Source organism: Lissotriton helveticus, chromosome 8 (genome assembly GCF_964261635.1).
Source record: "Lissotriton helveticus chromosome 8, aLisHel1.1, whole genome shotgun sequence".
Taxonomy (NCBI): domain Eukaryota; kingdom Metazoa; phylum Chordata; class Amphibia; order Caudata; family Salamandridae; genus Lissotriton; species Lissotriton helveticus.
In genome coordinates, this window is record NC_136069.1 from 1,401,402,453 (window position 1) to 1,401,418,162 (window position 15,710).

General features: G+C 42.2%; 1 long non-coding RNA gene across 3 annotated transcripts in view; it reads left to right on the plus strand.

Annotated features, from left to right (window-relative positions):
• LOC144773384 (uncharacterized) overlaps nucleotides 1-15,710 on the plus strand; it is an 898,081-nt gene that overhangs the window by 282,087 nt on the left and 600,284 nt on the right. The window lies entirely within an intron of this gene.

Here is a 15,710-nt window from a genome sequence, read left to right on the forward strand (position 1 = left end):
CTGCTTCCACTGTGTGATTTTCAAGCACTGTTAGACCTGGTGCCTTTTGGCATGTTTCACCTGTCTTTTTGCGTTCTGACTCTGTTTTTGTTGGCTTAGTGTTTGCATTTCCTCACTGCTGTTCATGTGTTAAAGTGCAAGTGCTCCTGTGTTAAATTGTATAACGATTGGTGTTTCCATGATTGGCATTTTTGATTTTCTCGTAAGTCCCTAGTACAGTGCACTGAGAGTGCCAGGGTCTGTAAATCAAATGCTACTAGTGAGCCTGCAGCACTGATTGTGCAACCCACAGAAGTATCCCTGTAAAAGTACCTCAGACCAGGCACTGCAGAGTCTGCGCGCAGTTTGTAACTACCATGTCGACCTGGCAAGTGCACCGCCTTGCCAAGCCCTAATCTTCCCTTTTCTTACATATACGTTACCCCTATGGTAGACCCAAGGTACCCCTGTGGGCAAGGTGCTGTGTAAGTTAGAGGTAGGCAAACACAAGGAGATGATGGCCGGAGCACTGAAACTTTTCAGACCCTCACCCCCAGTATCAGATCTGGGTTGAATCCATCATCCTTCTTTAGCTCACTTCGACACCTCAGTTCAGTCCCAGCTATATGCAAATCAGTCTTGACCCTGTACCTCATGGGAACAGTCCAGCCCGAACTGCCAAGCCAGGTCTTTCCTGAACCGGAAACAAGCATCCTGGGACCAGTTTCTGGGTAACACCCTTTATCAGCCAGGCTAGCTAGAATCCAGTGGCAAAGTGAGCATGGGACCCACGTCTGGGCACACCCATCCCACTTAGGGTGAAAAGTGCTACGCAAACAAAAGATGGACGGAATGCTGAATAAATCATACATTCACCCCCAGTGAGGAGATCCGGGTTAAATCCATTGTTCTTTTGCTCACAATGCCACCCCAGTTTAGACCCAGCCATATGCAAATCAGTCTTGACCCTGTGCCTCATGGGAACATTCCAGACCGAACTAAGGAGGCTCACATCCTGTGGCTAGCCTACATTAAGAGCACCTTTCTTAGTCTGTGGGTATCAAAGTTGTATAACAATCCTAAATCACTAGCTCGGATAAGGTCTATTTTTTATGATCCACTCCAAATCTCTTGTTGAGCTGACACTTTACAGATGGCCTCTCATGAGAGATATTTTGCCCTACTTCCTTGGTTGGAGCTAAAGCTTTATTTAACATTAGTTGATATGCCCCAACATAGACACTACCTAACCAGGTTATTCCTGGGCTCTTTACACTTTTTTCTGACTTCCCCTCAGTACGGCATATGGTTTGATAGTCTTCCTTTCTGTCCCTGCGACAATCGGTCAGATCAAACTACAACTCCCCTTATGCTGTTTTTCTTTCTTTATATGTCAGTATGATATTGGTTTCTTGTGCCACTTATACGTCCTATTAATTTTAAATCACATAAACTGGGTTCACAGTATCTTCATAAGCTAGACTCGGTTTAGAGTATCTTCATAAGCTAGCCTCGGTGTTGCGCAATTACCAACTTTATTATAGGTGCACCTAGTATTAAGAAATGATATGCCTGATCCAGCCCTTTTGTGGTGAATAAGTATAAAAATGTCTCTGCACTCTTTTTCCACTTTTATGTACAGTTTCTGCTGTAATTTAAATATGCAGTTTTTTTTATTAAACTGTATCACGACTTGTTTATTTTTATGTGTTTTTATATTTCTTAGAATTCATTGCTGTGAAATTGATTATATGGAATGAGCTTCAAATCATGTGCTTTTATGGCATTACTTTGTCGAATAAAGTTTGTTTCAACTTTGAAAATCATCATAAAGCTTAATTACCTAAGAGACCTTAAATTCAATGTGACTAAGGAACTGGAAGGGACTTGGGTTCTAACCCTCTTGGATGCTAACCCTGTTGGATGTACTGCATTTCTTTTTGCCCTTTTTCATTCTTCCCTTCTTTTGTTCTCTCTTTATCTATTTATCTATCTTTCTTTCTTTCTTTCTTTCTTTCTATCTTTCTTTCTCATTCTTTCTTTCTTCAATGCCAGCCTGATTTACTTTTATGTAGCTCCATTCCGTGCCAGGGAGTATCTATGGTAATGTTTGGTTTTTTTTTAGACCAAAAATACTTGTGAGTCTGTGGCAAATTATTTGTTTTTTTAATTTATGAGAGTCCGGCATGTTCACAAATGATAACGCTTTGCAAAAACCATGGCAAAACAAGAATTGACAGAAAGCTGGTAGACAACACCAGACCTATAGGCTTTGCCAGGGCTTGCTATTTACATTACTGAGTTCATAGTTTTTAAACCACATCATTTTCCCAAGAGCGCCTTGGACTGCTCTGCCTTTGCTGCTTTTAGAGTCTGGTGTTGAAGGAGTGTGCTAAGTTTTGACTGAACCCTGGACACCAGTGGTAAAGGACCTTACTTAGTTCACAGAGTTGAGGTCCAGTAATACATGGATGCGGCTGGGCCATCAAACTCGCCTTCATAGGAAACTTATGTACTGATTCCCTTCAAAATTATGAAAATCATGTGGTATGAAAAGGTTAATTAATCAGTGATTTCTTCTGATTTCTTCTGTAATCATTAAATAAATGAAAAAAAGTTCGACATTTAATTAAACACCCAAGGGAAGAAAGAGCACTGTTGTGTCTGAACTGAATAAAGTTTGTGCTTGGTTTAGAGCACTATTTTGCATGAACATATATTACACATAAACACTTGGCACACAACATTAAGATGCCCTTTTAACAATGGTCTTGTTGTTAAAGATAAGGGGAAAATAGAAATTAGTAATTGTCAGGGTCTGACAGAGTTTGGATAGGTGGGCACACAAAGTTACTTGTGATTTGCCACACAGGTCTTCGTTATGCACCCATTAGTTCTCAGGTCAAGAACTGTTATTCTCATCCTCACTGCCCATCATGTGAATTGTACCCCTTCTCTTCAAGAGTGTACTGGTGACCTCATAAAGTGCCCTGGAAATAGTACATTGTCCTGCAACTCCTCTTAATTAGCCCACTCCTTGCTGAAATTGCACTGCTCTTCAGCAGGCCCGGTCCTCTGCTCCTGACATCATCTTTTCTAAGTCTGCATTGAAACTGGCCCTGAGAAAACCTTTGTGGCATGTCCCATTATTGTCCTTGCTATTCAAAGACAGAGGCACATATACACTGAGGGGCAACGGTGTTGGAGGTGGACTCTCGTGTGTTGCATAAGTACATGGGGCTGTGTATGGAGGCTGCTGCGAGCCAAAAACCGACTGTGCATCTGTGAGGTGCTTCATCTGAGGTTTTTCTTGAGCAGATTATGCACCGAAAAAACAAGAATACATGGATGTTTTTTCTTACATTTTTAAAACTTGGCTTACAATTAAAATTGTTTGTCAAGTATATTGGTGACCCACATGTAAATCGATTAGTCCAGATGAGACACAGGCATACATTTGCAGTCATGTGAGTTCAGGTACCATGTTCTTAATGTTGCCTTGTAAACTTTATACGCCGGTGCCCTAACCTCTGCTCTCCCACAACCCCCTCCCCAAACCCCCTCCCCACTCCCCCCGCCCCCATCGGTCCCCCACCATACAACCAACTCTAATATCTCCTCTTTCTGAACGTCTGGCCGTGGCCCTTAACCTAGTACCTAACACCTCCTATTTCATTTTCAATGAGAGGAATACACTCCTCTGCAGGCTTAAGTGCGTGCATGTTACATAAAAAGTTGACAAAAGTCTCAGAAATATTTCTATTTATCGGCGTCAAGTAATATCATACATATTAAACATGATGTCCACGAATATATATATTTTTTCTCTAATTTGTCACCGTGGTAAATGTAAATAAGGTGTATACAATTACTTTGCCTGCAAATTAAGCTTTTAATAAATGCTAGCTTGACCGTGTGATTAGTTGATGAGTTACCGAGATTAATCCAAAGTTTCTTTGAGGGGCAGTACAATATACATAGATTGTGACAAATGTTTATATATTCACAGTCACAAAAATTGATTACATCATTATATGATTAATACTGGTTATTAAATGGAATTGGGACTAAAACGTTCATTGTGAAAAGCAATAATGCACATCAAGATAAAAGTTGTCCTGCAAACAATATAGTCCATTCCTCGTGCATCAAACCTTATTGTAATGAATACCTTTTTTCCAGCCGCACATCTACCTGCAGAATTTCTGATGCAACACATTATATTGCTAATTAGCAGGCTATTTAAAATCCGATTTATTTTCCTGTTTCCAAACCGTGGTGAGAATTTCAGTTGCAAAAATTTAATCAGCCAGCGAGCCTTAACTGGTGCTTGGCATTCCATAAGGAAAATTTGAACATTTTAAATATCCTGACGTTGGAACACACGCAGTTTACAAAGTAAAAGGAAATAGATACTTAAGTAAAATAGACAATATTAAACGTCATCGCAGTTTATCAAAAATCACCTATTATATTAAAAGGTGTATTAGGTCGGCACTTACTACTTCTGTGTCGACTGCCTTTTTAAATGTTGTAAATCCTGGGTGTGTTAACATTTCAAAAAGTGAAAGACAATTTCAGTTAATGGCAGCCAATCAGGACTGTGTTATCCCACCAGGTGCTAGGTCCATTTGAATGGGAAAGCTAGCGGTGTTTGTGTGCCCTGTGTAAACAGTAAGAGCGGCCTGTCTGGTGATTGATTGGCGACTAATGGAGTGCTGTTTACAGTGTGCCTTCTGATGTCGTCACGCCTGGTAGAGCAGCTAAGAATGATGCAACGCCGTGCTTATTCGTCATATATGTACATATTTTACTGAAAAGGCATATGAGGATTTGCGCTCCTAATATGGCGCCTAGACACCTCAGGGTATTGTTGTGCTTTATAAATTTATTCATTCATTCTATAAAATACCCAGTTTGCTGTGGCGTGGAGAGGTGATACCACAAACCCCACATGCAACCAACAGAGACATCCAATATTTTGAAAACATAAGACTGCAAGTCTTACATATTTAACAGACATTGTTCAAGATGCGTATAAAATAACATTAACCACTTATGTGCCAAAACATTTGTGAGACACTTGTAGCATGAATTATGTTGAGGCTTTGTAAGCCTTAGTTAGAACTGTCTGCGCCCTTTGAGAACTGCCATGGGCCCACAAATGTCCTACCCCCATGGACTGATGGTCAACAGTGTGGCACACCAGCCTTTGAGACCCAAATGTCAGCCTGCTCAAAATGTTATTCATAAAACTATGCTGATTTTGACTTTCATTGAAATGCATGACACCAAAAGCTGCTTAGGACCTGATTTATGGTTTGAAGGACGGTACTCTATCAGGGAGGGTGGAAAAGGATTATACCTTCGCCATCCTGACACACTACGTCTGTCAAATTTAGAGATATCCACCGGGCCAACAGTCATCTCTGTGCCTTGAAGAAAACCGCCATCCTGGTGGTTCCCTTAAAGATTCTAAAAGTTTGGTGGATGGCTTTGTCGGTTTTGACAGCCGTTCATCAAACTTTTTCAAAGCTTATATTTAGGGCGGTGCACAGACATAATATCGACTCCAAAATATCGTTTGGACAGAATATCGAGTCAAAAATGTCGTTTGGACAAAATATCGACAGGACAGAATATAGACAGCCAAAATATCGTTTTTAAGGTAAGTGAAGTAATATCGACTGTAAATAATATAGAAAGTGAAAATATGTAAGTATATAATATAGATAGTAAAAAAATTCGTTTTTATTTTTAGGGTTCAGGGTCAGTTTTGGGTTTTTGGGTAAAGGGGTATTTTTAGGGTTCAGGGTCAGTTTTGGGTTTTTGGGTAAAGGGGTATTTTTAGGGTTCAGGGTCAGTTTTGGGTTTTTGGGTAAAGGGGTATTTTTAGGGTTCAGGGTCAGTTTTCAGTTTTTGGGTAAAGGGGTATTTTTAGGGTTCAGGGTCAGTTTTCAGTTTTTGGGTAAAGGGGTATTTTTAGGGTTTAGGGTCAGTTTTCAGTTTTTGGGTAAAGGGGTATTTTTAGGGTTCAGGGTCAGTTTTGGGTTTTTGGGTAAAGGGGTATTTTTAGGGTTCAGGGTCAGTTTTCAGTTTTTGGGTATTATTTTATTATATTTTGTTACTATATATATATGTTTTAATAAATATGAAATAAAAAAATATTTATTTAACTTTCATTAATTATTTAAATATTATAATTTAAGTAATTTTAAGTATATTTTAGTAATTAATTATTAATATTAATTTAATTTAACACTGTTTTTAGTAAATACGATATTTTTAACAACTATATTTTTGTAAACAATATTTTTAACTCGATATTTTTGTACTTACCTGTTTGTAGATAGAAACTCGATATTTTGACTGTCGATATTTTGTCAACGATATTTTTGATGGTCGATATTCTGTCCCTCGATATTATTTCAGTGATCCATTTAGGGCGCCCGATTTTATGGTATTTATTTTTTTAACATTTCTATCTGTATTTATCCATATTTATTTTTGGGCCATATTATTGTTATTCATCCATATTAATTTTGTGTTTTAAGAATAAATGTAGCCGTAAAATGGTATATGTCCACGTTTATTTAACTCTTGAACGTGTGCTCATACATGGTTGCCTGTCACTATTTAGCAAATTGAACAGCCACGTATAACAAAACACTACACTCACAGGGACATATTAGTGTTATACTACAGATATATGTTAACAATGCCTGTATTTAAGGAAATCTCACCCTGATTTTTAACTCTCCATGCTGTCTATCTGCTCAGCTGTTTCCCGGAATTCATGAAAGACAGCATGAAGATTCTATCACAACAAGCATCATTTTCATTATTTTTCTGCATTTAAAAATAAATACAGACAGGAAACACATTGTTTTCTGTCTGTATTTTTCTGTAAAATCAATTAAAACTGAAAACCGGAAGCCTTACTTATGTTCTGCAGAAACAAACTCCAAAAGTGAGTTTGTGTCTGAAAAACAAAACACGAAAGGCCTGCACACCGTGAAAGTTTCCTTCCAGCGTGAGGAAGTTATTATTTTTGCCTGTCACTCACCTCCAGGTTTTTATTGGCAGTGACGGACAGGATAAAAAAGACATCACACTGTCCACCTTAAATAAGGTGGGCAATGTGAGGCGCTTCTTCTGATGGCCCGACTTTATTGTGCTGTCGGAGGAAGTTTTCCATTGATGGAGCCAACAGGGGCACTGTTGAATAAAAACTTATGGTCCACCTGTGTCTAAATGCTGTGGGTAGGCCAGGACTTTGATGGATAGAACACTCCATCACTTTTGCAACCGAGTACCATTTCTGCCAAACTCTAAATCAGACCCTCAGTATCTATTTCTCTATTTTATTTTTATAATGAGATTGGTCTTCTTTGCTTTTCACATGGCTTTGTGAATTCACTTCTTGATGTTGCCCTCTGAACTGCCACTGGAAGGTGATTCCATGAATATACATTCTTTTTTTTTAAGGGGCAGCTTCTTGGGTATTAATAGAGGTGAGTGTGTCACTTAAAGGCCGACCCAGGCTCAAGCCAGATTCCTGTCTCTGGCTCAGCTCGCGGTCTTCTTGGAATCTTGAGCCCCAAACGAGCTGAGCTTTCATGGGTTGATATGTGGCTTAGTGACTATGTCTACTGATTATGTAATATGGTGAACCAGGTTTGAATCCAGACATATCTTCCTGTGCCCCCCCAAAAAAATCTGTTATGTTGCCTCTGTCTGGTGTGAACAAACCAAACACTAGGAGATGATGGATGAGCACTGAAACTTTTCAGACACTCACCCCCAGTCACTAGGGTGAATGTATGACATTGCTCTGCATTCTGTCCATCATTGTTCTTTTTGCGTTTGTCAACCCGAGTGGGATGCGTATCCCCAGACGTGGGTCATGTGCTCTCCATGCCACTGGAGTCAAGCTATTCTGGCTGATGTTAATGTTAATTTATATTTGTAAAGCACCAAATCACCAACGGTCTCTAGGCGCTGCAGACCATGAACCCGTGGATGCCATATTACTTGCTGGTCGGGCAGAATTGGGGTAAACTTATCCAAATGCCTCAGTGAACAGGATGGTCTTAAATTTCCTCCTAAATGGGAGTAGAGGAGCCTCCCCGCGTAAAATCTCTGGTAGGTTGGTCCAAAGCTGGAGATTCACAACCGAGAAGGCACGCCCGTCAAGGTGGTTCTATTAAAGCGCTGACAGGCCAACAGTTGTGTCTCTGATGAGCGAAGGCAACGGCCAGGCACATCAAGCTTCAGACGGTCTTTGATGTAGCTGGGTGCTGCTCCATACTTAGCTTTGTGTGCAATGCTCAGACCTTTAAACCTGACCCTCTGCTTAATAGGGAGCAAGTGTAACTGCTGTAGCAGGGGTGTGGCATGTGTTCTTCTCTGTAGTTTAAGGATCAGTCTTCCCGCATCATTTAAAACCACCTGAAGTTTCCCCAGAAGTTTATCGGGGAGCCCTATGTATACTGTGTTGCCGTAATCCAGTCGTGACCGGATTAAAGCCGACACCACAGTTAGCATGGTAGCAAATGACAACAAGGGTACAAGTTTCCGTAGTTGCCTCATCAGTCCCACACAGCTCCCCACTAAAGCAGCTACCTGATTATCCATCGTTAACTTGGAATCTAACCTAATACCCAAGCTCTTCACAGCTGGCACCGTTATTGGAGTAGTGCCAATCTCTTGAGGCCAGAAGAGACTGGACCAGGGGTTAGCCCCTGTAGCAATAGCAAGAGCGTCTCTCTTGTCCGGATTTACTTGATGAGAGGTGAAACCCCGAAACCGGCCCTAGGATGCTTGTTTCCAGTCCAGGGAGGACCTAGCCTGGCAGTTCGGGCTGGACTGTTCCCATTGGGTGCAGGGTCAATACTAATTTGCATAGGCTGGCTTCAAACTAGAACGGCATGGGGAGCAAAAAAACGATGGATTTAGACCCAGATCTCTGTACTGGGGTGAATGTATGACATTTGTTCTGCATTCTGTCCATCAATTGTTCTTTTTGCGTCTTTCTGTTGTGAAGCACTCTTATTTCCTTGGGCAAGGCTCACTCTAAGTAAAACGTGGATTCCACCTGTCAGCCATGCTGTAATCTCATCCTCCAAAAATTGAGGACAAAGCATTCCCCTCAGAAAGGGATGTCCATCTAGTAGCGTAATTGCACAGTGTGAAACTCGAATATCTGTGATCAATCCCGGCTTCCCTGCTTGACCAAATTGTATGATCCTAGCCAAATGCTGTATTTTGCCAATACACCTTTTTGTTCATTATCACACAAATGAGAGTAACTTCAAATATGCCACATCTCCGGACACTTGAGAGACCTGCACTGGCTCCCGGTCAACAAGAGAATCACCTTCCGCCTCCTCACCCACGCGCACAAAGCCCTACACGACCAAGGCCCGAGCTACCTCAACAACCGGATCAACTTCTACACTCCCACGCGCCTCCTCAGATCAACCAGCCACGCCCTCGCCGCCGTCCCCCGCATCCGAAGAGCGACAACAGGAGGAAGATCCTTCTCCTACCTGGCTGCCAAGACCTGGAACTCACTCCCGTCCGACCTGCGCATGACCCAAGACCACCTCTCCTTCAGGAAGAAGCTCAAGACCTGGCTGTTCGAGCAGTAACGGCACCCCCCCCCCTCCCAGCGCCTTGAGACCCTACGGGTGAGTAGTGCGCTCTATAAATGTCTTGATTGATTGATTGATATGTAAGTTCAGAATGTGTGCTATGAAATAACCTCTCCTGTGTTTGATTTAAATCACTATAATGTTTGTTTATTTATTCATTTATTTGAAAGTTGAAGCTAATAAGAATCTAGGCCACATATAGGGTAAACAGGACCTCTGATATTCTTCTTAGTTTACTAGTAGCATTGTCATCAGGGCAGAGGAAGGAATATTTCTCAATTCATTTTTTTAAACTCTCACTTTTAATAAATAATTCTAGAATAATCTGATGTACTAAAGTGAAATGCTTCCTTTTGTTAAAGAAATACACTTTTGGGGGGTTTGAAGACACCTTCTCTTAGTCTGACATGATCTTGAAGCATGATTTTCAAGGCTTCGCTTGTGCACGTGCTGTGATAGCCAGAGCCGAACCTTGGCTTGGCTCTGCTTTCCCAGTTAATTTGTTGCCTTGCTCACCACTAGGAATAAAGTTTATTTATTCTATTTTTAGAGTTTTATATAGCGCAAACTAGACCCGAGGATATCAGAGCGCATTACTTGAGCACCAGTTTCATTACAGATGGATACATTCTTTTTGTTTGGCACCGGGAGATTAAGTGATTTGCCCAGAATCACAGGATGTTGAGCGTCGTTACTGAGACTCGAACCCGGTTCCCCAGCTTCGATGTCGACCACTCTCGTTGTAAGGCTACATCCTCGCCCCAAACCTCTTAACCAAACCTTGGCCACATTACCTACTGGGTATACTAAATTAAGGTGTTCGGTGAATGAAACAGGTACCCATATATATGTTGACTTGTATGGCATTAACCAAGTAGTTTCTTAAAATTAGTTTATTTGAAGAATGACACTATAATTTTCGTTTTTTTGGTTTTACTGCTATCAATATTTTCTTGGACTTGCCCTTGGTTCTCTTACAAGTTTTAAAACATAAACCAGTGTAAAGGTTCTGCTGTGTTTCCTAGCTAAATACCCAGTCACCCATTTACCTCTCTGAAATGACTTAATACACTTTTCTTTGTGTCTACTCTCACTGCTGAACTGTCTACATAAAAGGATGAAAATCATAGATGTAACTTGCTGGAGACTGCAGATTAATTTTGTTGATGTATTTTGGGAAGGAGCTAAGCTCGTCACGAGCACAGGGGCGCTGTGCACGCCCCCCAGCACAGCGGGGGAATTAGCCCCGCAGGGAAGGGGTTAAGTGATTGAGACTAGACCCAGATCTCACCAATGAAACAACGCCGGCAAATTCGGAAACTTCCACTAATATGGTCTCATTTATAAGGCCCTACCGGCACTTCGCGCCGCCGGAAAGTCACTTCCTTGACGTTCTGGTGGCGCAATGTGCCACAGCATATTTATAAGGCCACGTGGCTTTTAATGGCCTTTTAAATGTGCCCCTTTCAGACAGAAAACTGTGTGAAAGGGGCATGCCATGGGTGTTGCTGTGGGTGTTCCCCCCGCAACACCCATGGAACCTGACACATTTCCAGATTTACGAGAAATCGTAAACCAGGTAATACGTCCGAACCTAACCCCACCCCAGGGGTGGCATTAGGGAGGCGCAACGAGGAGAAATATTTGTATTTCTCCTTGTGCTTTCCGTTTTCTATGTGTACTGAATGAACGAATGAATGAATTTATGATTTATATCGCGCTCGAATGCCCAGGGCGTCTAGGCGCTACAGCTGAGGGGAAATACCAGAGAATGAGAGATCAATGCAAGAAAAGGCAAGTTTTTATCGCCTCTCTGAAGGAAAGAAGAGTTGTGCTGTTCTTTATGGATATCGGCAATGTATTCCACAATTTAACAGCGTGGAAGAAGAAACTGCTTCCTCCCGGGCGCACTCTCCTGACTTTAGATACCTGAAGAAGCTTGCTCATGGCTGAACGAAGTGTCCTCTTTTGATGATACCATAGTGGAGAAGTGTGGCTCAATGGATAGAGCGGCAGACCCTGGTGCAGAGGTCTAGCCCGGGACCAGGGTTCAATTCCCTGCTTCGGCGGGTCTTGGGCTCAAATTCCTCGGACCTGATAATTCTCGCCTCGGTGCCTATTCTAATCATGGGTCCCACTCTGCAACTCTGGGCAATAGCTTGCTTAATCTCCACAACGGCCCCAACAACGCTAGGATGCCTGGCTTCACCTTGGGGGTGCCCAGGAGTGGGCACTTGACAGGGAAAGGCCAGGAAGGGTTCCTCAGCGGTATTCGTACAAGCGCCGAGATGCCTCATGGGTGATTCGTGCGCTATACAAGCACCACTACATTACATAGTAGATGTTGTTTCAGGTATTCAGGTCCTGGAAAGCCAAACATAAGGCCTTAAATTCTGCTCTGCATTCTGCAGCATACATAGAAAAAGGAAATCACCTCTTGTGATTGATTTTGTGGAGAAAGGTGTCCCTTCCTGCACAAAATTAATCAGGCCCGCAACGCAGGCACCCTTGCGCCATGGTGCAAGGGTCTCTGCAATGTCGCATGGCAGCTTATTGGGCATGGGCGCTGGGGAAAAGGACAGGAATACGCCATATCACATAGACACGCCGCATTCCTGCCCTTTGGTTTTGACGTAGAGCAGCGCAGATATATTCCTTGTGGCACTGCCCTACGTCAAAACTTCATAAGTGAGGCTCTTAGTGTTTTACCTGGTGACCATATTGGGTGCCATTGATGGTTGCAGTGGTCTGTCCACATTTGGTGTTGAGGCATTGTACAGTGAAGAGGTGTGGTGAATTGGACTTAGGTTTGGATGATAGCCTAATTTTCAATGCCTCTACTTCAGCAAGCCTGTTTGTTGGTACAACTAAAAAAGACTAGCGGCTTTTGGTACTTTGATGAGCTCTAACAATTCAGCTATGCTTGACAGCTTTCATATCTAACTTCTGACGATTGGCTGGTGACCGTATCCGGCCAGCCAGAAACAACCGTTCAGCCTTATCCTTTTGATGTCCTGATAGTGGCACTTAAGGGATCTTCTGCCAGTTTAGAGTGCAGAGAAACAGGAAGTGGTTGTCATTCACTAAATCTGTGCAAAATCTGTAATGCTTTAGGGGTGGTGTTTGCGTGATTGCATGTGTGTTTCTGGTTGTAATTTGCAGGGGAAGTTGTGGGAGAAAACTGTGGGGTGTTTTACAAAGTAAGATATCCTAAAAAGTAAAGGGCTACTTGAATCCAGCATCTGATTGCCAAAGGGACCTGGTGCCCATATGTAGCGTCAGTATGTACAACATGAGCTGGTGAAATAGTTCAATTGTCTGTGTGCCCAGCCACAGGTGGGCAGGTCCAGGGTTGGTTTCTGGGATGCCCATTTCAATGGTCCAGCTGAGAGCAGCCTTGTCCAATCACATGCTGCTGCTGTGTGTTACCCATTATCTGCATACTTCATACGGGCCCGGTACAGAGACTTCATCAAATGGTTAACTCTATGGTAAGTTAGAAACCAAGATAGAGTTTTCCCACTTGTGTAAAGTGTCTCTCACTATTGTATTTGACTGTGGAGTTATTATTATTATTATTAAGGAGTTTTATATAGCGCTAGCCTTACCCGAGGGTATCGGAGCGCTTCACAACAGTTTTTGAGCAAGATTCAAACAATAAGCAGTATTCTACATATAAGTTCGGCAGTCCAAGTGTGCTGAGTAGCATTGAGGTCTGTGAGTCAGTGAGTCCTGAGATAACCTCATAGAGTGCACGTTGGCTTGGAGTTATACGAGCAGGGGATAGCGTTTTGATGGCGGTTTTCATATTATCCAGGGCGTGCATTGGTGTGTGTGTGTGGGGCTCTTAGATGCCTTTGATTCTTCTTTTGGGGGAGGATAGATGTTGCTGCTTTGCTGACCAGGCTGTCTGTGTTGGTGCACCAAAGCTCCAATCCCTCCCCCAAGGCCACCATGCCCTCCCTCGCCATTCCTCCTCCACCTCGGGATCACAAAGTGAAACTTATGACAAAGTTGGAAGATCTGTGAGGATGATAAATTACTTTGAGCGGGTTCACAATGACACCTAGTATTCAAGTGCCTAGAGACACTCCAGAGTGTGTTATGCACGACCTATTTGGTTGTTACTTGTATACAGAACTTGGATGTGAGAAAGAAATGTGCACCAACCCCCTTAACACCTTCAGTCTAGAGTCATTGGGTAATTATGAAAAGTTCTACAAATATTTTGTGACGAAGTGAAAAAGTGCATCCATATTCAATGTATTTAAAGTCTGCGGGCAGGAAGTGAATTTGTGGTTTTAATTTCCTCAAGAGGTATGATGATTTAAGCCGCGGTTCATGACGAAGGATGCCACGTCACTAATGTGCAGCCTCTTGTTTGGCGGGCCTCTTTGTATCCGCACGTTTACAGCTCGAAATATGGATAATCAAATATATTTTTTCTGAGTAGCGAGCAGTTTTCTAAAGCACGGTTTGCATAGGCAGGATAATGATGGCATTGATCTGCTAAGCACGAATGCCTGAATGGTTTCATTTGAAAGGACCTTCACATCTGATCCTGCCTAGTCCCTGAATTCCTGCTGTTTTCCATACCGGAACAAAGTGTCCGTTCTCCGGGGTCAAAGGGTCAAGCGGCTCTCTCGTTGGGTGTTGCTAAGGGTCACAGAGCTTTCTGAATATTGAAATGGAGATGTTTACGTGAAAAGCGTGTGAAACTTTTTGAAAAGTCTTTCATCCTTCCAGATGCGTATAGTGCTCACTCGTTCTGCAGAATTCGCTTAAGTAGAACAGAAATGTGTTGACACCAAATACAGTACCACTGACGTCATTCGCACCTGTAGCTGCCAATCCGAAATGATGAAATGACATGAAAGGATGCCTCAGCCTGCACGGGTAGTAGATGTGGGTGTAAGTTTAGAATACTTTAGGAGTCGAGAATGCTGTGGAGGGAAACAATGGTTCTGTGGAGCCTGGATTTGCAACATTGGTGTAAAGGAAATTACAGCGAACATTCGCTGTGTATATTAGGAAGCACACCACCCCCTTTTGTACTGTGTATATTAAAGCATTTTAAATATATTACAACATTTAACAATGAAACTGTGACTGTTAATGGGCCCAACCCCTCCATAGCAATTACGCAGAATGCATCCTGGCTTTAAACATTTTCTTTTCATAGTTTGTTGCAGTGTTCGCATATTATCGCTTTAACTTCCTTTACTAATGACATTACAATCTAACTCATGACGTCCATGGCACCGATTTTTTTGAGCCCGAGTATTCAACTCACTGAGCAACGTTTGCAGTTAAACAATTAAATACGTGTAATCATTCCTAATGCTTAGCCGGTCTGACAAAGAAGGTAACCGTGTCGTCCAAATGGGCTCTTTCAAACGAGTAATTGGTGTATATGGGTATAGTACCGTGCTTGTATGTTGTAAGAAGTTTGTGGTAGACCAGATTGTGTGTTTGCTTACACTGATGCAACGGAGAAAGATTCACAGCGTGTACAACATGGAGTATGTATATGCCACTGTTAGTGGTCTGCTACATTTGATCAATAGAAAAACATTTCACTTATGTTTGTACAATATAAGAATCGTTTACCATGCAATACATCACAAAACTATAAGCAAGGACCATAGATTCATTATGGTAGTGTGGAACTCTTTGGCAAGTACAAGATGGAGGTGGCTCTTTCTTATTACGTCATGTTCAGCTTATGTAAATCGGGCTCAAAGAAAGGGCTCTCCATTTTGTGAAAGCGACCTACGCAGTGACCCGCGGACACCCTTTGTAGGAGATCAGAGGAGTTAACATTTGTCTTGGGGTGGATTAATGTAAAGCCTCCCCAGGTTATTAGGCGTTTTTTTGTTTACTTTGGGTGAGACTGCTCAACCTTTCTAAAGCTGCCTTAGTTTTCTACGCGTTTTTTTGTTTGCTTGGTGTGAGACAGGTAACACAGGTCATTGCCTGGCTGCCCTTTGACGAGATGACCATGCGCCTCAAGAGATTTCTCACATATTAATGTATAGACACCAATCGGATTTTCACTCCTTAATGGCTGAAAAG